A 24,597-nucleotide genomic window follows, 5' to 3' on the forward strand; every position below is an offset into this window, starting at 1 on the left:
ATGTTAAATGTTTGAATGATATAATTTCTGATAGCCTTGTTTTTCTTTTTGGTATTTATTGAGCACTCACTATGTTCCAAGGATGGTGCAAAGTATTTATTTAATTCTTGTAGCATTGCTTTGAGGAAGGTACCATTAGAAAACCTGTTTTACAGAGAAGCAAATTGAGCCTCAGAGAGGCCATGTGAATTCCCCAAGGTCATATAGCTAATAAGTGACAGAATTTGTATTGTAATCAGGTGGTCTTATTTTAGAATGTCCTTGTTCATGGGCATAGGATAGTATGAGTTCAAGGTTCAACTGACTGACTTCTCTTTATTGAGCATCTATGTGTGTATCACACACCAAGCAAGCCCTGCCTTAGGGAAAAGTAATCATTTCTTATATATGTGTATATATGTCATATTGTTTTTGATATTTTTAATATATATACTTTAAAAAAGGTATTAGCTTTCCTTTTTAATTACTATGTAGAATTTGTTTTGAGCATTTCTGCCAGATGTTATGTTAGATGCTGGGATGTGGCAATGAACAAGAAAGGGAGGTCTATACACTCCTCGAGCTTAGAGGAGGAGACAGACAGTGAATCCCTAAATGACCTCAGCCAAGCAAAGAGGTGGGATAAGAATATTCCAAGCAGTAGGAATGACATGGACATTAGGCAGGAAAAGGTATGCATTTATCCAGCAAATCCCTGTAGATCACAGGGTTGTCTCCTTAAAGAGGAAATAGAAAAAGCATTGAGTTCCCATAGGATTTAACAAAAATCCCACAAGTTCTTACTCAACATATCCCATTTTAATGATTAACTTCATGAGGTCAATCTCTTAAGATAGAGGACTATAAAATATTCCTTTGTTATAATACTATAGTTTGTCATCATGGGATTATTTTAATTAAAGCACTTGATTAAACCCTAATTGTTAAGTATTTAATTAAAGTATCTGATTCAGATCAAACCAGAGAAATCCAGTTTCTCTAATGTTCTTCAAATACACAAACATGCACACGTTCACATACTCATGCCGAAACATTCTCACACACATACACAAGCAGTAACACAACCACACTCACAGGCACACCCTCAGACACACTCACATACTCCTGCGTATTCGTGTGTAGTAGAGCATCCTCACACTCACAGTCATATAAACACACACACACTCCTCTCACATAAACCCACACTTTCTAAGGGGCGCACAACTCATTTATTCAACATTTTAACAAATACTCACTGATAATATACCAAATGCCAAGCCCTAGAGATACAACAAAAAAACCCCAGGATTCATCTCTGCCCTCATGGGGCTGACTTTCTAGTGGGGCATACAGAGACTCAACCAGACAGCAAAAAATGCACATTATAATTCCAGGTTGTAATGAACACCATGGAGAAGATAAGCCAGGTGATGAGACAACAGTTACTGGAGGTAGTCACCATGTTTAGAGCAGATGAAAAAGGCTTCTCTGGAAGGTGAAATTTGAACTGAAGCCTGAATAACAATAATGAGCCAGCCATTCAGAGGAAGGGAAAAAGAACAGTGCAGGCTGAGAGGAGAACAAGTGCCTGGACAAAGGGCTTTGTGTGGACAAGGAACCAAAATGTGGTCATATGGCTGAACTTTATTGAGTAGAATAAGAGCTAGGAAGGGACACAGGAGTTAAGTCCAGCCAGCCCTTATAAACCGTGGGGCTGAGTTGGGGCTTATTATAAAAACAAACAAATAGTAGACAGTGTATAATGTAAGTGCCCCCAGTTGATAGGATTTATAGTTCTGTAAGTCTATTCTGGCTACAGTTTGAGGAATGGACTTGACAAGGGTGGAAGCTAGGGACCCATTGGGAGGTCAGTGCACTCAGCTAGGAGAGAGAGATGATGGCGGTATGGGCATGAGTGGTCACAGTGGAACTGGGGAGAAGGGCGTAGATTTCGGGTGTGTACTGGAAGTAAGAAAGCCAGGACTTTGTCAAAGATTTGATGAGGTGATGAGATAGGGTAGGGTTAAGGATGCCTAAGCGGGTCTTCTGCGTGAGCATCTGAGAACATTTGTGATAGGTGGCCTTTATGTAATCACTGCCTGTATCACAGTAATGGCTTCTGTTTATCCAGCGCTTACTGTGTGCCAAGTATGTGCTTTGTATGTATTATCTCATTTATTCTTTGCAACATCTGTATAAAGTAGGCCCTGTTATTATCATCTCTGTCTTAGAAATGAGGAAAGTAAGGCTCAGTGAGGTTAACTTCCTCAGTTCCAAGGACTTGTATGTAGTGTTGGAACAAGAATTTAAAGGCAAAAACGCTGAACCCACAGTCACCTCAGTGAGACATTGAGTAACCATTACTTCAGGAGCCTATCACTCCACATTTGAATTGCCAGGATCTTTACTACTAGCTTCTCTTTTGTTCGCATGTTGACTCAAATTGTGACCAGTTCACTGCAGTTTGTATCCTTACCCTAGACATGGAAGAACAAGTAAAGTGCTGACCATTCATTTTTCTACTTATGCTGGAAAAAAAGGTAGTGCAGGTGGATTAGAATTATAAATGTAAATGAAGATTGAGGATTATATTTGGATTTTATTTTGTCTCCAATTAATATGAATGAGAGGCTTAATCATTATTATATCTATATCAAATGAATAATTTCAGAGATGAGTGCTTTGGGTATAATTTTTCCCCCATTACTAATTAGGGTTGGGAACACACTGTTGGCATGAATCAGAACCTATTATTAAATATGATATTACTCCTGATTAATTGGATTATTCCTTTTCTGATACTTCTAGGGCTGTCCCCCTCCCCATTCAGCAATGCACAAGACTCATGATCCTCCTTTCTTCACACTTACTCCCGATATCATCTGCTTCTGTGACTTCAATTCTCACCACCTGGCCAGTCCTGACCCTCTGCACCCTTGACCTCTCTCAGAGCTCTGTGCAGCATTTCTTGTCCACTGGCTCCAGGCAGGAGGGAGAGAGAAAAGGAAGAGTGCACTCTAGAGAGTAGAGTGGTGAGAGACGATGAAGATGATAATGATGACTACTAGGTGTCAGGGGAGACAAACCGGATTCAAGGTCCTATTTAATATATTTAAAGGAAATTTTAAGACACTAAAAAGGAAAGTTTTATCTGCACTATCCATGCAGGCCCTGTGAGTTTGAAGACAAATCTACACTCAGATTCTGAACATTGAGCTATTTCTGTTTATAGAGAGCACCCAATGTTGTGGACTCAAGTGAATATATGTCATTGAACACATACTGCGTAGGGACCATAATCCCTATATCCAACACTCTAAATATAAGGCCCATATCTTGTATACACAGAGGACAAACATAATCTAACCAGAGACAGTCCTTAGGTGGTCAGAGAATCCACAGGGGGTTGCTTGCCTGGATGGTATGTAGGACAAAATGGGGGAAAGAAGTCCTAACTCAATATGCACTGAACAAAATAGAGTTAGGTGCTAATCTAACCTAGAGGAAAGAGTGTGTTCTTTACACTACATCTGACCCTCCCAACTCCCACCCCATACCATGATATCTCTCTTAGTGGGGTGGGGGTGGGGGGGAAGCAGGCAGTAGAAACATGACATGAGAATACAGAGGGATATAAAAATGGGAAAGAGGGAGGAGGTAAAAGACACTGATCAATTAATCCTCCCATTTTTTAAATCAGAGAAAACCTTGGCATTCAGTAATGATGAATCAATGCTGCTGACAGATACATCATGTTAGGATCTCAACAATCTAATTCTTCCGTCAACAGAAAAGGCAGGTAATTACTGCATTATCAAAAGGCTTGAAAAATACAGGAAGGAATGCCACACCAGTACCAGCGCCGCATTATCTGACTAATTTTATTAAAAACTTAGCACCATGTTTGAAACTGATCATCCCTCCTGGAGAGAGCTGGGAGGCGGTTAGGGAAGTACTTTAAAATCCTGCAGGGTAGTTCTTCTTAGGAGAGAAATACCTTTTGATTAGAAAAACAAACCAAAAAAAAAAAAAATATGAAGGGTCATTTCAGTTGTGGAAAGACAGGCCTTAGGACATGGGCAGTTGTGAGATAAGGATAAATAAAGCATTGAATTGTTCTTCATAATGAAATGGGAAGAATTTTAATTTTCAGGGACATGAGAGAGAGCTCATCTCTGGACAGTCCAGAGATGAAAGGAGAAGGAAGAAGATAACGTTAAAGGAAAAGTCACAAAATGACTAATTCTCAATAGCACAAATGGTCAAAGGACTTACAAGAACATCAGTGTCTAATATTAATCTTATCTGTTGTGCTATAACTCAGTGTAACTAATCACTAGATCAACAATAAAAGTCTATTACACATAACTATCTTTGGTAGCTGCTTTGTTTGGATTGTGTTTTAAGGAATTTAAAAGGGAGTTCTGATCTCTGGTGAGTCAACTAAAGAAAAGACAGCTTCCACAAGAGGTCAGAAACAAATGAGATGAAAATTCAGCAGAAGCCAAAAACTAGAACAAGAAACGTTTCAGAGGCTCCTCAAAGAGACACACTGTGGTACACACTAAGTTTCCCACCGTAGGGAGATAGAGACTCACATTACTTGAATTTAATGGTAAAACCCATAAGGCTAGAAGACTGAGGCTTATCTCTGAGTTATATTGCATACATCAAAAAATTGTTTAATCTGTTCCTCATTGTTTAAAATAACTTGAAAGGGAAACAAATCCCCAACAATAGATGATTAAGAAAAAAATGATAATCATCTGCTAGATGGAAAATTATGTAATCAATAAAATAATATTTACAAAGGATTTAAAATAAAATGAAAAGTTGTGGTATGTTGTTTAAGATGAAAATAAATATGTAGTATTATTGGAACTCTGCATTACCTAAATTCATCCTAGGAATACAGAGGTGACTTGATTCTAAGAAATTTATTAATGTACTTCCACCAGTTAATAGATCAAAGGAGGAAAATGCATTCATCTTCATAGATACTAAAAATGCAACATCCATTCTTGATTTTTATAATTCATTAGCATAATAATAGATGGATACGTCCTTACCATGATTTTCTATCTAAAGCCAAAGCTAGAATCTTGCTCAGTGTTGGATACAACCCTATTAAAGTCTAGGAACAATTTAATATTGTTCAAGCTGTACTAACAAATGGAATAGGCTAGAAAACTAGTATATATATATATATATATATATATATATATATATATATATATATATATATGTATGTAGGTAGTATATGTATATATACTAGTTTTCTAGCCTATTCCATTGATACATATGTATGTATGTATGTGTGTGTGTGTATATATATGTACATGTACATATATATACATACAGGAGAACATACATTGTATACATATGTATATACATATATACATATATGTGTATATATATATACATACACATATATATACATACAGTAGAATACCAGAAGCTATCTACAAATAAAAGACTATAAAATATTTAAAACATTGTATATAGCTTGCTTCTATCTGTATAAGGAAAAAAAAGCAAGTTTGTATATACACAGACTGTTTAGAAAAGGAAGTTTGAAAAATAAGGGGAAGAGTTGGAATCTAGAGGTCTGGGATGGGAAGGAAATTTTTCATATAAACCCTTTTTTACTATTTGGATTTTTGATTTGTAAGTATTATTTTACAACTGAAAGAAATTAAGAATTAAAAGAAAAAACTTCAAAGATAAAAAATGACAGAAAATTAAATGTTTAATAATAGTTGCTTAAATAAACTATGGTAAAGGTACTTTATGGGATTTAAGGCAGGCATTAAAAATTATATGTATGGAATTAAAGTTAAATGAGAACATATGCCATATTGCTCAATGAATATTTGTTGAATGAATGAAATGATGAATCCCAAATGGGAGGAGAAATAGGATAAAAATTATGGATACTGAATAATCATAATTATATAACACCATAAATAAATAAATATATATATTTAGAGAGAGAGAGGGAGAGAGAGAGAGAGAGAGAGAGAGAGAGAGAGGGAGAAATGTAAAAAGGAAAGAAAGAAGGGGCGCCTGGGTGACTCAGTCAGTTAAGAATCCGACTTCGGTTCAGGTCACGGTCTCATGATTTATGAGTTCGAGCGCCACATCAGGCTCTGTGCTGACAGCTCAGGGCCTGTAGCCTGCTTTGGATTCTGTGTCTCCTTCTCTCTCTCTGCCCCTCCTCCACTCATGCTCGCTCTCTCTCAATAAATAAATAAATAAATAAACATCAAAAAATTTTTTTAAAAAGAAGGAAAGAAAGAAAAATGTAATAGTGATATCTTCTGCTTGGTGGTATTATAGTGTACAATTAAAAACATTCCTTCTATTTTTCTGATATTTCAGAAATTTATGTAATAAATGTGCATTGTTTTAAAATGAAAAAGACTTTTAATTTAGGAAGCAAGATGCTCTATCTGCTTTTCTGAAGAAATGTGGAAAATAGCAAATAGATTACTCCCCACAGACGGTTCATGCAGACCCTACAGTGTGGGCACAACTTCCTTAATGCTCACCCTGAACTACACTGTTGATTTTGAGTTGTACTTACAAAATAAACAGTGGGCCAAAAGTAAAAACACTGATACAATTGAACGTGATCTGATTTATTCTAAAATCACAGACTTGCCTGAGGCACAATTCTTTAGGAAAACATTCCAACAGCTAAAAGAAGCTTGTACTTAAAGCAGGTAAAGTTTCATTCATAAAATTATTTCCTGCTCCTATTACAGCATTGCAAAAAATTAGAAACTGCTGCTCCTGGACTTTAAATTTAGTATGTATATATATATATACACTTTGAAATAAGTGGTTATGTAAAAAATGTCTAAAGCACTCAGATGATGTTTGTTAATGATGGTAAGTTTTAATAAATTTATTTGAAGTCCGATGGAATCACTATTGGAAATCAAGTCTTAGTAAAGTAAGGGATTTTCTTATCTCTGTAATACATATTTAGATATTTTTAGATTAAGGACCAAGCTATTGGTCTATGGTATATAAATTTATTCTTTGCTTCAGCGTTTACCAGTAATTGATAAAAGTTACCTCATATACCAAATCTCCTAGTCTACCCAAACCCTTTGCCCACTTCAACATTTTTTTATAAGAGTGGTGCTCATCTTTTTTAATACGAGACATAAACTAATTTTTCTTTTGCTAATTTATAAACAAAATATTTTCTTTCCTTGCATTTGAATTACTATGTTTTTAAAAATATGTTTCCAAAATTTTGAGAGGAGAAATAAAAGCTCAGTGGTTCTGTATTCCCTTTCACATTAAGAGTTTAGTAAATTTTTCAATAACCTCAATAATCCGTGTTCCCCCCAACACACGCATATTTCCTAGGCAACATAGTTGTGTGTAGCCAGAATAGTCCGTTGGAATCATTACCATTTCAGATCCACTTCATTCCTTTGCTCGTTTTGTTCTTGCCAAAGTCTTGTCTTCTATCCTTGGCCTGAACTGTTCTGCTTCAAGGTGACTCAGGAGGTGGCAGTCAAGCTGTCGGCTGATGCTGCTTGATTGCTCTTAAAGACTTGACTGGAGTTAAAGAATCTTCTTTCAGCTCACTCACATGGTTGTTGTCTGTTAGCCAGCGCCTCCATTTCTCCCCACACGGACTTCCGCATAAGCTGTCACTACTGGCATCCTCCAGGGTTATTAATAGGAGGGAAGGAGAACAAGAGGAAAGCCACAGGATATGAATACCAGGAGTGGGGAGTATTGGAAGTCATGTTGGAGGCTGGCTACCCTCAGAACTACTACACTTAGAAGCCCAGACGAGGGGCAGCTGGGTGGCTCACTTGGTTAAGCAGCCAACTTCGTTCGGCTCAGGTCATGATCTCCCAGTTCGTGATTTCAAGCCCAACGCCGGGCTCTGTGCTGACAGCTCAGAGCCTGGAGCCTGCTTCGGATTCTCTCTCTCTCTCTCTCTCTCTCTCTCTCTCTCTCTCTCTCTCTCTCCCCCTCCCTCTCTCTCTCTCTCTCTCTCTCTCTCTCTCTCTCTCTCTGCCCCTCTCCTGCTCATGCTCTGTCTCTGTCTCTCTCTCTCAAAAATAAATAAACATTAAAAAAAAAAAAAAGCCCAGACGAAGTCCCAGCTTCTCTTGGAAGCTTTCTTTAATTGCTACACCTCTATGATTTCTTTCTTCTCAGAACACTTTTAGAAGCAATTCTCTACCATAGTTGGGTCTTAATGTCATTTTTAAAATGTTTTAACTTTATTCATTTATTTTGAGAGAGAGCACGGGGGAAGGGCGGAGAGAGGAGAGAGAATCCCAAGCATGCTCTGCACTAGCAGTGTGGAGCCCCATGCGGTCTCCAACTCATGAACCATGAGATCACGACCTGAGCTGAAATCAAGAGTTAGATGCTTTGGGGTGCCTGGGTGGCTCAGTCAGTTAAGCGTCCGACTTCAGCTCAGGTCTTGATCTCCCGGTCTGTGAGTTCGAGCCCCGCATCGGGCTCTGTGCTGACCGCTCAGAGCCTGGGGCCTGTTTCAGATTCTGTGTCTTCCTCTCTCTCTGCCCCTCCCCTGTTCACGCTCTGTCTCAAAAATAAATAAACGTTAAAAAAAAAAAAAAGATGCTTTACCCACTGAGCCACCCAGGTGGCCCTCATTTTTGAAATTTTTTACGTGTTTCATTTTAAGTAATTCTTCCCAGTGCAGTGTAAATTCCTTAACTACAGTAAGACTCAATATATTTGATAATTACTATCTCAATTTCAGCAATATTGGGCTTAGTCAATATTGGGATGAGTCTATTTGAGGATAGTGGTAGTGAACACTGCATGCTGATTAAAATGGCCTACAGAGCTTTTAAAAAATACCAATCCCTAGGTGGTATCCCCAGATGGGCACTGGTATTTACTTAGATGCTTCCCAGGTGATTACAATGAGCAGCCAGTAGCTTGGAATATTTCCTGCCTCGGTCATAAAATTAAGAGGAACCTATTTTGAATTGTTTGTTGTTGTTTATCATCTTACAATTCCATCATACAAAACATTTGCTATTTTTGATACAGTTCTCTTAATTAAAAATATTGGGAGACTGATCAAGTAACCATAACTCCATTAGTGAATCTAGTTTTTGTACATATATAGTTTTTGCTTCATACTCTGTCCAAAATAGAAATATACATAATTGCTTTTCCAAAATGTGCAATTATCATGTCCTCTAATAGAAAAATTAAATCACTGAATATAATAAAAAATTGCCCAAGGGTCATGACAATCAGCTGAAATGGTTACAACTGCAGGTCATAAAATTACTTCCAATAGATAAAATTTATAGTCTGAAGATTGTTTTCCACCCAGCCATTTAAGATCTGTCAGGAAAGGAAGTGTCTGTTTCACTTGATGTCCTTAAATCTTTTCCCTTCTTTTACATTGTCCATGAGATTTTTAAATTCCTTACCAGCTCTGTTTCCAAAGGTTCCCCACTATCCCACCTCACCCCCACCCTTCACCCCTGCCCCCAACCACAATCCACAATCCTGAAAAGGATGGAGTGAAAAAGGCCTTTCTGATACAAAAGAGTTTTTCAAATACATGGCTTTCATGACTTGAGATGTCACAAGGGAAAGAGATTCTTTACTGCCTGATGAGAAAAATCAACTGTTTTCAATTGCTTATTTAATGGTATTAGCCTTAGTCCTTTTGCCACTCTAATTCCCATCCTCTAATTTGAAGAAATAAGTAGTGAGCTCATTTACCTCTTAAGAATAAGATGCTTCTGTGGTAGGAGAAGCTCTTTTTGAAAAGGTTAGTTAACTAATTCAAATCAGAGACTAAAGTTTAGGACAATGATTCTCAAATGTGGTACACATCCTTTACATTTTTTTGTAAAGTACTTATTTGGGACCTACACCAGACCTAATCAGCGTCTTACAATGTAAAATTTGCACTGATGAACGCTGAATGAAACAAAGACCATTAAGCTTTGCTCGTATTTCTGAGACCCTTCTCTCTGTCCAGCATAAATAGATTAGACTAACAAAAAAGTACATGACTGTTGAAAGTAAAACAAGGGAAGGTAAAATTGCAACATTTAAAGACAAAACAGAAATTATGATTATCATTGAGGTTCCTGATTAATAGATGAAATAATGCAGAATTATAGAGGGCTTATAATAGTGCTTATAGTAGACCAAAACAGAACAAACCCAGAACGTTTTTCCCTACCATCACAAAGAAAAAGAAATCAGAGCCCCATGATAAAAAGTTTAAAAGCCAAATTTCTACCCCAAATTTCACCCATTTCTGAGTGAAAATAACATGACTTCACAACATACACTTTGTATCCTAACCTTACCCCTGGCTCAGTATCAAACTGTGTTGCAGTTTCCTCTTATATTAGGCCAGATTGTTTTGTTTGCAAGTTATAGTTTAATTTTTAAAAAACGACTCTATACACTTCCTCTAAATGCATATTTTAGCAATTTCATTCTTTTTCTTCCCACTTAATTTATAAAATAGAAAAATATGCAATAAATTGTTTACATAATTGTTCAAATATTGTTGCACAAGATGGCAATGAAATCCAAATAAAACTATAGCCTGCAAAACAGGTCCAGAAAGCAAGTGCTCTAATTGTCCATTCAGCTGTTAAATGAAAATATGAGTTGGGCAATAGAGTTCTAGGAGTAGTGATGCAAAATATAGCAAAGTACGTACTTTCAACCTGTACCCTGAAAAGGTTTTTCCCCAAATAGTTGAAATATAACTTCCTATAATTAAACATAACTAACACTTTACCTAAATTCATTTACTGTGTATTTTAGGTCTAAACATTTCACTGGTTAAGAAAACTTAAAGGAAACAATTGTGACTTAAATAGTGAGAAGTCAGAGATACGACTGAGAGTTTCTTCAAAGGCAAAAAAAACAAATGAATAACTCAAATGAAGTTGTGTTTGAAAACTATATTTCCTGAAATGTGCTTTAATAATCTCTGTAAATTGGAACAAGCCAAGGGAGATAACCTCTATAGTGTTGAATATAATATCTCAAATGAACTGGCATCACAGATGAAGATGATGTTATAAAGTCAGCATTTCCCCCATTTTCTTCCTGGATATCACCCAAAGCAGCACAGAGAAAGAGATAAAATAACACAAACTCCTCTTTTTTTTTTTTTTTTTTCTCAGAACGAGTACTAAACGATAAACTAAAAACTAAGTGTAGAGTTCCCCATAAGGGTAGAGGGATGCCTGTGCCAGAAGAACAAGGGGGAAAATACAGCTTCAGATTTAAGAATGATTCAGCAAAACACACTTCTTAACAATGAGGGATACCCTCTGAGATGCCAAATCCAATGCCTTGTTTGGAACAATGGAAATAGGCTGCATGTGCTCGAGGCAGGAACTACTCTGGATCTGGCTTACTTCTGGGAATCAAAAGGATGGCAACAAACAAGGAATCATACAGATCGGCTGTATTTGCAGGGAGTATTTGCAGAAAGTGAGTGCAGAGATCTGGCATTGTGAAAAACTTCCTATCCTTATTGACTTGGGAAAGTTGTAGAGAGACAAACTGATCCACAGAATTCTGGATCCTCAAGATAATTCCAGCTAACCTGGAATATAGCCATCAACTTTCCCAAACATAAGACTCCTGAAAATAACTGACCTTGGGGAAATTCATTTGCTTTGAAGATGAGTAATGAAAAAAAAGGAAGTATCACCAGAGATACACGAATATACTGTGAGAAGGAAACAAATACGAGTATCTTACCAAGAATATTAAGCAGAAATTTTATGGGTCGCCTGGGTGGCTCAGTTGGTTAAGTGTCTGACTTCAGCTCAGGTCATAATCTCGCAGTCTGTGAGTTCCGGCCCCGTGTCGGGCTCTGTGCTGACATCCCAGAGCCTGGAGCCTGCTTCAGATTCTGTGTCTCCCTCTCTCTCTGCCCCTCCCCTGCTCATGCTCTGTCTCTCTGTGTCTCAAAAATAAATAAAAACATTAAAAAAAATTTTTTTAACAGAATTTTTTTTCTATTGTATCAGATAAATTGGGGCCAAATTTTTCAACAGAATTTAAAAACCTCAATCAAGCAATACTTCCTATGAAGAAAGAACATGGAAAAGATATTTTAAAGCTCAAGGAAGAGATAAGACAGTAGGAAGAGATAAATTATAAGTTCAACTATAAAGTGAAAGAAAAAAATGACAAAACCATCCCTCAAATAAAGGCAAATAGAAAGAAGCACAATGGAGAAAAGATTGCAGAAAACAAAATATAGATATAAGAAAAGTAAGGAAATGAAATAAAGAGGTAAAAGGGAATAGGGGCAAATTGACTCAAGATTCGCATAGAGTCCAAAAAGAAAAAAAATGAGAAAGAACAAGAAATTTACAATATAGTTCAAGTTTATTTCCCTGAAATAAAAGATTTGGACTTACATAGTAAAAGAAAAACTCTGTCAAAGAAATGTATATTCAAAATAAAGAACAATAAAACATTCCCTAGGAAATTTTTGAGGAGTTCAGTGAAAAAGAAACAAGTATTTGGGTAATCAGGCAAAAAGCTCAAGTTACTTTTAAGGTATGGGATGTGGGTGGGGGATGAAGTTGGTCCCAGACTTTTCTATAGAAAAATTCAAAGCCAGAGGGGCTCCTGGGTGGCTCAGTTAGTTAAGCTTCTGACTTCAGCTCAGGTCATGATCTTGCGTCCATGGGTTCCAGACCTGTGTCAGGTTCTGTGCTGACAGCTCAGAGTCTGGAGCCTGCTTTGAATTCTGTGTCTCCCTCTGTCTCTGCCCCTCCCCCACTCATTTTCTGTCTCTCTGTCTCTCAAAAATGAATAAACGTTAAAAAAATAAAAAAAAATTAATCCTATGTGATGTGGTGTTCTTATTAAAAAGGTATTCATTAGAATGAAAACAAAAATCTAATTATCAGGAAAAAATGAAAAATATATGCATGGGAGGGGATAAGGCTAATTTGAAAGGCTTTTTTAACAAGTGTAAAAAAAAGCAGAACATAATATGATGCTGACACCAAATATATTTATCATCATAATAAATATAAATAAATTATCTCAACCATTAAGAGAAAGTGAAGCCTAACTCTGTATAAAAGACTGAACTGAAACAAAGTGATTCAGAAGGGAAAATAGAAGGATGGGCAAAATTTTACTAAGCAAATACAAGTAGAAAGGGAAGGTCATAATTTTAATACCAGACAAGATTGTATTCAGGCTCCAAATCACTAAATGATACAAAAAAGTTTACTTTCTAAAACAAGATGACAAAATTGAAAATGAAAATAGACTAGTTATGAATCTGTATTGTATACCATATAACTTGGATATACTGTTCAAAGACAAAAACTATTGAAAAAGATTTCTGCTTTTCGTTTGGATACAGGAAGTGACAAGAGAATGTTCCTTCCCTCCTAAAAATGAGATACAGCTGGATAACCTAATAACAACAACAATAACACTTTTCTTGAACCTATCAGAGAGTTGAGTTGCAAGGCAACCTATTGAACTGAATTTTAAAAAATCACAAGTTCCTCTAAAGAGATGGAACACATGAAATGCTTCACCTTTGGCAGAGAATGAGAGGAAGATGTGACTTCCATTAAAGCAGGTAAGAAAACAGTGTGCTCTATTTGTGTCATCTGTTCTTTGTGGTTGTTTTTCCTTACCTGCCTTGTTTTGGATATTTTAATAATGTTAAGCTACCTAATTCCTTATTGGCTTGTTTTCCCTTTCTTACTTTTACTCGTTCTTCCAGGTTTTGCAATCTATATCTTTAACATCACATTTTACCTATATAACTTTGTGTCCACTTGTGTATGCTGTAAGAAATTTGTAACATTTCATACTGTATATAATTATTGCATTATATTTTAATTCTACATATTTTGTAATCCCTACACCTTGTTACCATTTTGCTTGAGACGTTCAATGATCTTTTCGTGAATTTTTCTACAACTACCTGAGAAGAAAGAAAATCTAAATGACCAATTATCATAAAATAAATATAAATGTCAAATAGCTATTCCTCCATAGTACCAGACTGTGAGGGTTTCAGAAATTAATTCTAAAAGAAATAGATAAATCTATATTACCTAACTTATTCTAGAATATGGTAAAAAAAAAAAAAAAGGCACTCTTCTAAATCCTTTTTATAAGGTGGCCATGTCATTGATACCACTGTATGAAACAGATTTCACACCCACACAAAAGAAAACTAACAGTGTACTTCACTGAAAAAATCCTAAACAAAATGTTAGCAAGTGGAATCCATCAGCACATTCCAAGAATTGTGCAAGAATATAACCGAGTGGGGCTGGATTATTTTAGTACTACAAGGATGAGTTAAGATTAGGAAAACCAGTAATTTAATATAAGATTGAAAACAAAAACAAGAGAGAAAACTCACAGGGTTACTTTATTAATTAGGCAACACATTCATTGGCTATAAGAAATTGTTCAAATAACAGTGGCTTAACGAAATGAAAGTTTACTTCTCTTTCCTGGAATAGATTGAGCATAAGCAATTTAGAAATGATACAGTGATACCCTAATGTTAGGGACCTTATGGCCCCAACTAACATTAGAGAATTAATAATGAAGAAAGGGGGAATAGATATTGGGCAATATAAAGTAGTGTCTCCCAGGGGCGCCTTGGTGACTCAGTTGGTTAAGCATCCAACTTCAGCTCAGGTCATGCTCTCTCTGTTCATGAGTTTGAACCTTGTGTCGGGCTCTGTGCTCACAGCATAGAGCCTGGAGCCTGCTTTTGATTCTGTGCCTCCTTCTCTCTCTACCCCTCTCCTGCTCATGCTCTGTCTTCCTCTTTCAGGAATGAATAAACCTTAAAAAAAGCTTAATAAAAAAAAAAAAAAAACATAAAGTAGTATCTCCCATAGCCATCACCACTAATGATGATAATAAGATTTTTTTTAAGCAGAAATCCTTGATTTAAAAAAATAAGATAAATCATAGGATAAAAATAATAAAAACTATTAGCAAGATATGTGTCTCATTCTAAAAGTCCGAAATGTAGATAATAAAAAAACATACTGGAAGCATTCTTATTAAAATCAGGGGTAAGATGGGATACCCTCAATGATGACAATTATTCAACAATGGTCTTGCAGATATTAGCCATTACAAATAAAAGTATATGAATGAGAGAAATAAAATTTGTAAAGGATGAAAAGAACTTATTGGTTGTGTTAGTTATCTGTTGATGCATACAACCTACACCTAAAAATCAGGGACTTAAATAATAACATTTACTATCTCCCATGATTATGTGAGTTAATTAGGCAGCTCCTTTTTTTTTCTTTCTAATTTATTTATTTAAATTAAAGTTAGTCAACATACAGTGTAGTATTGGATGCAGGAGTAGAACCCAGTGATTCATCACTTACATATGACACCCAGTGCTCATCACAGCAAGTGCACTCCTTCATGCCCATCACCCATTTAGCCCACCCCCACCATGTACCTCCCCTCCAGCAACACTCAGTTTGTTCTCTGTATTTGTCTCTTATAGGGGGAGAGAGAGGGGGGTGGAGAGAGAGAGAGAGATTGAGAAGGAGAGAGAAACCAAGAAACAGACTCCTAACTATACAGAACAAACTAATGGTTACAAAGGAGAGTGCATGGGTGAAATAGGTGATGGGGATTAGGAGGGCATTTGTTGTGATGAGCACCCGGTTATGTATGGAGGGTTGAATCACTAAATTGTACACCTGAAACTAATATGACACTGTATGTTAACTAACTGGAATTAAAATAAAAACTTAAAAAAAAAAAAAAAAAGAATAAATAAATAAATAAATAAATAAATAAGAAAGAAAGAAAGAAAGAAAGAAAGAAAGAAAGAAAGAAAGAAAGAAAGAAAGAAAGAAAATAGGGGCACCTGGGTGGCTTAGTTGGTTAAGCATCCGACTCTTGATTTCAGCTCAGGTCACTATCTTGCAGTTCATGGGTTCAAGCCCCGCATCAGGCTTTGTGCTGACAGCATGGAGCCTGCTTGGGATTCTCTCTCCCCCTCTCTCTCTACCCCTCTCCTCCTCACTCTCTCTCTCTCTTAAAATAAATAAATAAACCTGAAAAACATTAAAGAAAATAAGATCTAGTTTTTCTGGTATAAATATGGCTACTCCAGCTTTCTTTTGACATCTGTTAGCTTGATAGATGGTTCTCTATCTCCTCATTTTCAATCTGCAGGTCTCTTTAGGTCTAAAATGAGTCTCTTGTAGGCAGCATATAGATGGATCTTTTTTTTTTTTTTTAATCTATTCTTACACCCTGTGCCTTTTGATTGGAGCATTTAGTCCATTTACATTGAGTGATTATTTGAAAGATATGAATTTGGTGCCATTGTGTTACCTGTAGAGTTGGTATTTCTGGCAATATTCTCTGGTCCTTTGTAGTCTTTGTTGCTTTGGTCTTCTGGGGTTTCTTGTTTTGTTTTGTTTTGTTTTTCCTCTTCTCAGAAAGTCCCCCTTAAAATTTCTTGCAGGGCTGGTTTAGTGCTCACAAACCCCTTTAGTTTTGGTTTGTCTGGTAAACTCTTTATCTCTCCTTCCATTCTGGATGACAGCTTTGCTGGACAAAGAATTCTTGGCTGCATATTTTTCTCATTTAGGACATTTGATATTTCTCGCCACTCCCTTCTGGCCTGCCAAGTTACCATGGACAGGTCTGCTGGTAACCTTATGTGTCTACCCTAGTAAGTTAAGGAACTTTTTCCCTAGCTGCTTTCAGAATTCTCTTTATCTTTGTATTTTGAAGTTTCACTCTGATGTGTCATGGTGTTAACATATTTTTGTTGATTTTGAGGGAGTTCTCTGGGCCTCTTGGACTTGAATGCTTGTTTCCTTCCCCAGGTTAGGGAAGTTCTCAGCTATAATTTGTTCGAATAACCTTCTGCTCCTTTTTCCTGCTCTTCTTCTGGGACTCCTATGATACAGATATTATTTTGTTTTATAGAATCACTAAGTTCTCTAATTCTCCCCTTGTGATCTAATACATTCCTTTCCCTCTTCTTTTCAGCTCTTATTTTCCAGAATTTTATCTTCTGTGTCACTCATTCTCTCCTCTGCTTCTTCAGTCATCTTTATGACTGTATCCAGTCAGTTTTGCATCTCAGTTAATAGCATTTTTTATTTCAGCCTGACTAGTTTTTCGTCCTTTGCAGCAAGGGTTTCTCTTTTGCCTTATATGCTTTTTTTCCAAGCCCAGTGTTGTTCTAAATTCTTGTCCAGATACATTGTTTATATCTGTTTTGAGCAAGTCCCTGGCTGTGATTTCTTCTTGACCTTTCTTTTGGGGAGAACTCCTCCATCTTGAGATGTTGGCTAAGTTTCTGTCTTTTGCATGTTTTAAAAGCTTGTTTTGTCTCCTGCACCTAAGAGTCCTGCTATATTAAAAAGGGGTCATACACTGTCCAGAGCCTGGCACTTTAGGAAGTGTTTCTGGTGCATGCTGTATGCATGCTGCTGTTGGATTTTGGCTGCCCTTTCCCACTGATCAGACCTCTGCTGAGCTCTTCCTTGCAGTGGGAAGTGTCTGGACGTTTAATTAGGTGTACTTTGATATGTTTGTTGAAGTAAGCCTGGAAAAAGGGAGGAGGGGAGAGCCTAATCGCCAAACAAGAGAAAAGGAAAAGGAACAACAACAACAAAACAGAGAATCAAAAAACTATAAAGCCAATTACAAAGAAAATAAAAAAGAGAAAAAGAAAAAAGAAAGAAAATTAATAAAAAAGTCTGATCCAAAAAAAAAAAGAGAAAAAAGGAAGTGAAAAACAAAAAACAAACAAGAAACTATGATCCTGTTTCTAAAAGAGAAAAAAAAAAAAGAGGAAGAGGAAGAAAAAGGGAAACAGAGTGAGAGAGCATGAGCAAGGGAGGGGTAGAGAGAGGGGGAGACACAGAATCCAAAGCAGGCTCCAGGCTCTGAGCTGTCAGCACAGAGCCCAATGTGGGGCTCGAACCCATGGACCATGAGATCATGACCTGAGCCAAAGTCGGACATTTAACTGACTGAGCCACCCAGGCACCCCTAGAATGTATTTAAAATGATTAGCCATATCTCTTATAACCTCTTTTCACCTAAGTAAAGACAAAATGGTAATTTTGAAAATTTTACTTGAAAAATTTCTTTTAATTTAACTTCAAAATTTTTAGTTCTTTTTTTTTTTTTTTAATTTCTTTTTCAACGTTTTTTATTTATTTTTGGGACAGAGAGAGACAGAGCATGAACGGGGGAGGGGCAGAGAGAGAGGGAGACACAGAATCAGAAACAGGCTCCAGGCTCCGAGCCATCAGCCCAGAGCCTGACGCGGGGCTCGAACTCACGGACCGCGAGATCGTGACCTGGCTGAAGTCGGACGCTTAACCGACTGCGCCACCCAGGCGCCCCAAAATTTTTAGTTCTTTTAATATGTATTAATTAAAATGATATAGGTGCTTTATTATCTAGTTAACAACAAAAATTATCTACTTGTAAAAGTCAGTAACTCTATACAACAAAGCTTATGGGTTATGCTACCTCAAATCATGGCAATAAATTATATGGTTATTTCTAATATTTCTAACTCAAAGCATGTAATCAGTTGTGTGTGTGTGTGTGTGTGTGTGTGTGTGTGTGTGAATATACATCTATACAAAAGTTAAATTAGGAAGTGATTGTTTTAACAAAAACTGTCATAACAAAAGAATAATCCACACAGTTCCTATAAATGACAGTCATCTACTATATACTCTAAATATTATATAGTATTAATTTATATATACTCTTTCCAGTAACTATCTATTATATAAAGTTATGTAATTAAAACCTCCTGATTAAAATTATGATTTTCAAAATATGTTAAAAATAATAGCACACAAACATAAAACCTATTCAAACCTATTTCTTTTAGAAATACAGAACCTTGAGGATCTTAGATATCTAAATTAATTCCTTCATTTTCATAGTGGGTATAACAGATATCCAGAGAAATTTAGTTGGCAATTAATTATTGACAAAAACAAGAATTAATGACAAAAACAAAACAAGAATTAATGACAAAAACTTCTGGCTAGTTCAGAAGTTAAAATATGGATTTCTGTATCTAAATATTTTGTGTTATTTTGGGGCTGTGTGAAATATGACATATTTATGCCTACATTAGGAACCTCTCATGAACAAAATCTCCATATTAGTTCTTTCTATTCCAAATATCTAAAATTGACAGCTCTTTCTCCAATTAAAAAATAAACATAACAAACTCTTCTCCTTCACCATATAGTTAATAACTAAAAAGTCTGGACAGAATTAAAAGTTCAATCACCTAAGGGTTTTAAAAATTTTTTTTCAACGTTTTTTATTTATTTTTGGGACAGAGAGAGACAGAGCATGAACGGGGGAGGGGCAGAGAGAGAGGGAGACACAGAATCGGAAACAGGCTCCAGGCTCCAGGCTCCGAGCCATCAGCCCAGAGCCTGACGCGGGGCTCGAACTCACAGACCGCGAGATTGTGACCTGGCTGAAGTCGGACGCTTAACCGACTGCGCCACCCAGGCACCCCTAAGGGTTTTAAAGAATTGACAAAAGCAGGCCAATTTTAGAGGAAAACTAAAGGTTGGAGGCAATAATCTTCAGAAGGTGAATTTTCTCTATTTGAGAGACTTGACTGCAAGGTCAAGCACAGTTGTTGTACAGTGAAAAGTGGCTAAAATGCTGAGAGAAAGTTTGCTGTCTTTTTGTCCAGAGGAACTAAGGCTAGGAGACACAACAAGCAGAGTTGTGTATGAACTCAGAAAGGAGAGAGCCAGATAAGGCAAATCTAAACATTTGGGCAGACCTGGTTGACTCTAGAACCACACATGTGCTGAGATGATTGAAAGGAGTGTGAACTGAGATCTGAGCTGCTACTCACCACAGGCAAGGCAGAGGTTTCTGTTTGAATCCAACCAAACTAACCACCTGCTCAAACAAAAATATGAAGACTCTTAAGAGGAATATAACCAAATTCAGAGTCTCTACAACGTAACTGATACAATGTGCAGGATACAACTCAAAATCATTTGATGTATGAAAATCCAGGAAATGTGATCTAATCTCTAGGGAAAAGATAATCAGTAGAGGCCAATTCTAAGATGATCAATAACTTAGAATAACCAGACAAGGGTTTTATTTATTTATTTATTTATTTTATTTTTTTATTTTAAAAAATTTTTTTTTTTCAATGTTTTTTATTTATTTTTGGGACAGAGAGACACAGAGCATGAACGGGGGAGGGGCAGAGAGAGAGGGAGACACAGAATTGGAAACAGGCTCCAGGCTCCGAGCTGTCAGCACAGAGCCCGACGCGGGGCTCGAACTCACAGACGCGAGATCGTGACCTGGCTGAAGTCGGCCGCTTAACCGACTGCGCCACCCAGGCGCCCCCAGACAAGGGTTTTAAAGCAGCTCTTAAAACTGTGCTCAGTGATATAAATGAAAATATTTGTAATGAACAATAGGAAAATTAGTGGAGAAACTATGAAAGAAGAGCCAAATGGAAATTTTAGAACTAAAAAATGGAATATCTGAAATTAAAAAAATTCATATGATGGGTTACAGAGCTATGTGAAGATGATAGTGGAAACACTCAGTTAACTTGAAGATAGATCAATACAAATTATTCAGTCTGAAGGAGAGAGGGGGAAAAAGGGTAGAAATAAAGTATAAAGAACTTCAAGTACTTGTAGTACAATATCAAAGGGTAATTAGAATTCCAGAAGGAAAGGAGAGAAAGAAAATGGGGCACAATAAAATATGAAGAAATAATGATCAAAAACTTTCCAAATTTGGTGAAAGACAAAAATTTACAATCCAAGTACTTCAGTGAATCTAAAACAAGATAAGTATGAGGAAAACCAAGCCTGGAGATATCACAGTCAAACTGCTTAAGACCAAAGTCAGAATACCCCAAATAGTTTTTGATCAAAGTTCTTAATAAACTTTATTGATTTAAAAAAATAATTCTGAAAATATAATTGAACAGAAAACTTTCTGTCCTGAATTTCAGTTACATATTTATGTATAACTTTAGGTAAATTTAGGAAATTTCATTAAATAAAGTGTGCCAATAGGATTGTTATAAAAACAGGAAAAGCTTTAATCATGGGCTTAAAGTAACAATTTACTAAAATATACGAGTAAAAAGAAACTCATAAAAGATATTTTTATTTTAGTGTTTTGGAACATAGAAGTTATATTTCGGGCTTTTGAAATAGCCAAATTATTTACATTATTTATTGCATATTTTAATTAAATATGTTTAAAAACAGACTCTTCAGCAGTGAAAATTCAAGAGCCTTATAGATATATAAGCAATTTTTTACATTTCCTAACTCTAAACAGAAAATTGGTTCATCTAGTGCAAAATTAAGTAGGATGTGATTGGGAAGATCTGGGTCCTAGTACTGGTTCTAGCCTAAAATATAGCCTTGACTGAGTCACTTAACCTCATCTGAGTCTCAATTTCCTCATATTTAAGATGTGGGTTTCATATTTTCTATGGTTAAAAAAATAGAGTAATGGTTAAGAAAGTGAACACTTGTGCCAGACTGGTTTGAATTCTAGCCCTCCCACTTTTAGCTATGTGATCTTGAATAATGAACCACTTTGTTTCCTTATGTTTATGTATTTCTTTATCTACAAAATGAAGCAATATCCTCTTCATAGAAGTATTGAATTAAATAATGCATGTTAAATTTTTATGTCAGTGCTCAATAAGTGTTAGCATTAGCTTTTTTAAATTTTTTATTTTTCATTAAAAATTTTTTAATTTTTTATTTATTTTTGAGAGAGAGAGAGAGAGACAGAGCTCGAGCAGGAGTGAGACAGAGGGAGACACAGAATCTGAAGCAGGTTCCAGGCTCCGAGCTGTCAGTACAGAGCCCAACACGGGGCTCAAACTCACAAACTGAGATCATGACCTGAGCCAAAGTCGGTCAGTTAACCAACTAAGCCACCCACGTGCCCCTAGCATTAGCTGTTTTTTAAAATGACCCTGAAATTTGAGGTACATATGAAAGTACATATTAAGTGAATAATAAACACAATTCCTTTTTGCATATTAGAATTTTGAGGCAGGAACATAATAAGGGTATGCCTAAGGAAACAGTAATTCTGGGGCACCTGTGTGGCTCAGTTGGTTAAGCATCCAATTCTTGATTTCAGCTTGGGTCATGATCTCATGCTGACAGCACAGAGCCTGCTTGGGATTCTCTCCCTCTCTGCCCTTCTCCCCACTCACGTTCTCTCTCTGTCTCTCTCCTAAGTAAATAAAGAACCTTTAAAAAAATGAAAACAGAGTAACTCTGTAATGGAAGCAGAAATAATAAGATATTGTTTCATGTATAGGTGACAGTTCACAAAAATAAATTTTCAGACATCAAAAAATCAGTAATTTTTATCTGTTTATTGTTGCTTCAAAGATACTTGGAAGTATTCAAGTAACTGACTTGACTGCCTCTATTTGGTAATTTTTTTTTCTCTACAGTTTGTTCTTTTTTTTTTTTTTAATTTTTTTTTTCAATGTTTATTTATTTTTGGGACAGAGAGAGACAGAGCATGAACGGGGGAGGGACACAGAGAGAGGGAGACACAGAATCGGAAACAGGATCCAGGCTCTGAGCCATCAGCCCAGAGCCTGACGCGGGGCTCGAACTCACAGACCGTGAGATCGTGACCTGGCTAAAGTCGGATGCTTAACCGACTGCGCCACCCAGGCGCCCCTCTCTACAGTTTGTTCTAAATGAAAGTAAACTATACTTCAGCTCCGTACCCCTCAAAAATATTTTTCTTTTGAACCACTAATAACACTTTCAACATCACAAAAAGTGCATTGGTAGAACTAAGCAAAAGGTGCAATTTATTAACATAAACCTTTGAGTCTGAAAGTGTACTACCAGATTATAGAAAAATATTGTCAAGTGAAATCTAAAGCAGAGGATTAACAGCTTGACGAATTACTTGAACAAGCTCATTAGTAAAGGACATATTCACAAGTGCTAGAAATGTCTAGAGAGCCCAGAACTGTGGTTCTTTTTCTGAGTAAACATTGCCAAGTTCTGAAAATGCCATTTCAATAGTTCTGGCAATAATTACAGCTTAGAGATGTGGGATTTTTCTTCCTAAGGGTTGAAAGCATTATTGTCCCTGTGGCTTAAATTTTCTGTGTACTGGGATGTAGAGGTAATGATTTGCATGTTTCATATCTTAAAGGTATAAAATGTATATTTAAATGTATTTTTTCCTCTAATTGTAATACACTTTACTCAAATGTTTCACCTATTTTACTAGATACCTTATTTCCTTTCCTTGGCATTTAAATACTGCTTAATAAAAAATAATAATTACAATGCTAGGCAGTGAGGCAAGTAATTAGTTGTTTTTAAGACTAAATTTTATTTTAAAATATTCTTAAATGTCTTACCACGTGAAAATACCCCTGATTTTAAAGCTCATTTTCATTGTTCCTCCCTTAGCATTTTCTATTTCTTGCATGTCTTTTGGGATACTGAACAGCTGAAACTACACTAAACCACAAAGAAATCTGAGGTTACTAAATAGTGTCAAGTAATGTTCTGCATCTCTTTCTCTCTGCCTTACAGAGAATACTCCCAGACTCAGAGAAGTAATAAATGGAACAGGATCTTCAGCACTTAAACAATGTTGTCTATGTTTGCATTTAAAAGATACTAAATCCTTCATACCAAAGGACATGTTTTCTATTAAACATTTAAAATTTTCACTTTGAATAGAAGTCCAGTTGTATTGAAAAAAAAAAAACAAAAACAAAAACAAGAAGCCTTCAATAGCACCATAAACCAATATCATAGCAAAAAAAAAAAAAAAAAGATCCATTTAAAAAGAATAATGGTGACTATCAAATATATAGGGTAGAAAAAATTATTATGGGAAGACAATGAGATATGGAGTCAGCCTGCACTGGTCTTAAAACTGAGTATAGCTCGTCATAGAAAAACTGAGCCCCCATCTCCTTAGCTCTGAACTGGGAATAACATCAACTGGGCAGTTGTGACAATCAAGTGACATGATTGGGCATGCATCATAATCCACATCTGTTACTTATGTAGTGATTTGTGGTCTGATCTAAAGTTTGTACTTTATGCAAGTAGTTACAGTTAAAATAGTATGTTGACAGAAATTTGAACTATGTTGTTAGGGGACTAGTGTTATGTAACTGAAACCCATGCGTGTCAAAATGTGCAAAACAGGACTGTCTACTCTCAATTTTTTTTTTTTTCCTACTGGCCTTTTTGCTATTGTCATATATTTAACTTTTACGTTGTAAACCCAACATTGTTATTTTTGTATAGTCAATTATCTTATAAAAGATTTAAATAATTTTAAGAATCTCATACATTAACCCATGTGTTTATCATTTCCAGTGTTCATCATTCTCTTCTGTAAGCCCACATTTTCATTTAATATTTTCTGTCTGCTCGAAGGACATCCTTTAATATTTCTTGTAGTGCCAGTGATGAATTCTTTCAGATTTGGTATGTCTGAAAACAACTTTATCTCATCTTTGCCTCTGAAAGACATTTT

General features: G+C 36.1%; 1 protein-coding gene across 1 annotated transcript in view; it reads left to right on the top strand.

Annotated features, from left to right (window-relative positions):
• The window catches only part of LOC131484997 (E3 ubiquitin-protein ligase RNF113A-like), a 505,434-nt gene extending 501,176 nt beyond the window's left edge, over nucleotides 1-4,258 (top strand). The window contains exon 3 of the transcript XR_009248564.1: nucleotides 2,788-4,258. The gene's annotated coding sequence lies outside the window, so the exon portion shown is untranslated. The remainder of the gene's footprint in view (nucleotides 1-2,787) is intronic.
• Nucleotides 4,259-24,597: the final 20,339 nt, after the last annotated feature.

This window comes from Neofelis nebulosa, chromosome 9 (genome assembly GCF_028018385.1).
Source record: "Neofelis nebulosa isolate mNeoNeb1 chromosome 9, mNeoNeb1.pri, whole genome shotgun sequence".
In the NCBI taxonomy this organism is placed as follows: domain Eukaryota; kingdom Metazoa; phylum Chordata; class Mammalia; order Carnivora; family Felidae; genus Neofelis; species Neofelis nebulosa.